General features: G+C 48.2%; 1 pseudogene; it reads right to left on the minus strand.

Annotated features, from left to right (window-relative positions):
• LOC102848804 overlaps positions 1-2,490 on the minus strand; it is a 198,904-nt pseudogene extending 196,414 nt beyond the window's left edge.
• Between the last annotated feature and the right edge of the window lie 165 nt (positions 2,491-2,655).

Here is a 2,655-nt window from a genome sequence, read left to right on the forward strand (position 1 = left end):
ATATATCTCTTTTAAACAGTTTTCTCCCTCCTCTGTTTCAGTGCAGTATACATTATTGAACCCATCTTACTCAGTCTCTCCCCAACCCCAAGGTATACTTTGATTTTTGACAACTAAAAATTGCAGAATGTTGTTTTCTCTCTTGCTATATAACTATATAATAGCCTCAATTTCCCCCTCATGAAGTATAAAATGTTGACTATTTTGCCTTTTATGGAATTCTAGTGGCCCAAAGAGTAAGGAGTTGAACTGTCAGCCCAACGGCAAACTGTTCGAATGTACTAGCTGTCCCACTGGAGAAAGATGGGCACTATCCTTCTGTGTGATGTACTGACTGAAAAACTGCTGGAGGGTCAGCTATGAGTCAGTTCATAGCACTTAACAACAGTAACAATATCATGCCCTTACAGAAAGGGACTGCCACTCCATAGGGAGCAGCTGTAATGAAAATTGAGAGGTCTAAAAGCAACTCCTGCCATAGTTGCTACTGTATATTTTGTTTTGGAATCACAGACATTCTATTACAAAGGAGTACTTCTGAGGAGTCAGTTGCAGAGGGTAGAGTTAATTTTGTTCTGGCTACATAATAATTGTGCACTTACTGAGCACATAAGTGGCAAGTTCTCTTTGTATTTTCCCATTTTCTACAACAATATGATGAAGACAGGAACTTTTTATTTTCATTTTACAGAAGCTTAGCGAAGGAGTTGCAAAAGAGCATATTGATAAATAGGCGGTGTAGAGGTTAAAAGAATTTAACCCAGCACATGAAGCTTCATGATCAATGCAGAAACCATGGCTTCTCTGATCTTGATGGGCCTGATGAGCAAAGGCAGAGGGCATGATGTGAACACTACTGAGCTCGCTCTCTTGTGGAAAACTGAACTTGCCACAAACTATTCCCACCTTCTTATTTCCATGAATTGGAATCCACTCATCGTGAACGCTCCAGTGTTTTTAGAGGCTGTAAATTGCTTGGGAGGAGACTGTCGTCTTTCACTCGTGAAACAGATTGAGGATGAGAATCGCCTGTTTTTGGGTTGGCAGCGCAACTCTTAACCCACTAAAGTTCCTTTTAGCCATAATGTATTAAAGAGGCTCCACACTAGCCCTTTCAAGAAATGATAGCGAGGACTGCGCTGGTGAGTGTGTGATCCTAAGTATTGTTTGTAAAAATCTGGACATATTTCATTAACCAAAGAAGTGGGGAAAGTGGGTAGGAAAAATCAGACCTTGGATGAGGAAGATAGAAGAAATCTAATTTAATGCAGGGAATATCAGACTGGTAAACACACAAACACGTATTCATATATACGTACATATTTACACCTTAATACAAATATACACATTCAATCTCTAGGCATACATTATGGCTTAGAATTTAAACAAAATTACAATTTATTACATTTTGTGGTGGACACAGGGAAATTTTAAATAGATGATAAAGGATCTGGCAAATGGGTTCAAGGTTAGAATCTCAGTCCCAAGACTTTAACTTCCCTTCAACAGTTTTTCCAAGGAGACATCCCAGATTCCCACCTCACTCCGCCCCGCTCCACTCACTCCTAAGGGATCCCGGGACCCGCAGCTAGTTGGCCAGAGACGGTTTCAGAGAATTCTCGGGAAGGGGCATTATCTTCAGGAACACGTCCTGTCAAGTTTGTAGTTGAGTCACCTATTTCGGTTGGTAGCCGCCGCTATTTCTTTAAAAGGACAGTGGATTTCGAAACGGGGGTGGGGGGTTCAGGAAAAGGAACTCAACTGCCTTTTGATAAGTGCCTGGCAGCCTCTCCTTCCCCTGAACGCGTGCGGGGCGAGCCAGTGCCTGCGGGCCGCACCCAGCGGCGGACGCGCGCGGCTCGTCGTTCCGCGGCGCCCACCTTCGCGGGGAATCCCCCGGCCCGGCCGCGCTCCTGCGCCTGCGGCGCGGCTGCCCGGCTTTGTCTCGGGCGTCGCGCTCGGGCGCTCGCTCTCCCCACATTTCCCCGTGTGCAGTCTGTAACCCGATCTCCCATTTCCTGGTGGATTCTCTTAAAGAGGCAGCGGTCGAGAAGCAGAACAAAGGCTATTGTTTTATTTCCTCCTTCGGATTCCGCGTCCTTACCGGAATGCCCCTCGTCTATAATTACTTTCATCGCCTCTGCGCTTAGAAAGGCGAAGGGGGTAGAGGGGTATCCACCCCAAAGCCTTGTGCGTTTCTGTGAGAGATACAGTGCCGGGAGAGGTGGGCGGCGTTGAATAAAACCTGTTTTGTAGTTTCTGGGGCCGGCATGTAACGTTTTAAAAACGTGTTTTGCTTGAGTGAAGCAATTGTCTGGCGAAGCCTGACAGACCCGCTCGCGGGGCCCGCAAGGGGGCTGCGGGTGCAGAGCGTCCGCCACGACGCGCCGCGCCCCCTCGCGTCCCGCCCTCCCGCCGCAGCGGCCTCGCGCGGCCCCGCTCCCCCGGGTCCCGCTCCCCGCGGCGGCCCCTCCCCCGCCCGGCTTTCATTTCCCCGATGCCGGGCTGTAACCCGAGCTTTTATTTCCTGGTGGCTCCTTTAAGAGGCAGAGCTCGGTGCTGGGAATTCACGTCAGTTTCTGCACTGAAACTCTCAAGATCAATGAGCAAAGCGCTTTCTCAGTTCTGCCTTTCAGTTTCTCTCTTCCAGGAAGG

Source organism: Elephantulus edwardii, unplaced genomic scaffold (assembly GCF_000299155.1).
Source record: "Elephantulus edwardii isolate Elephantulus edwardi_28Jun2011 unplaced genomic scaffold, EleEdw1.0 scaffold00067, whole genome shotgun sequence".
NCBI lineage: Eukaryota > Metazoa > Chordata > Mammalia > Macroscelidea > Macroscelididae > Elephantulus > Elephantulus edwardii.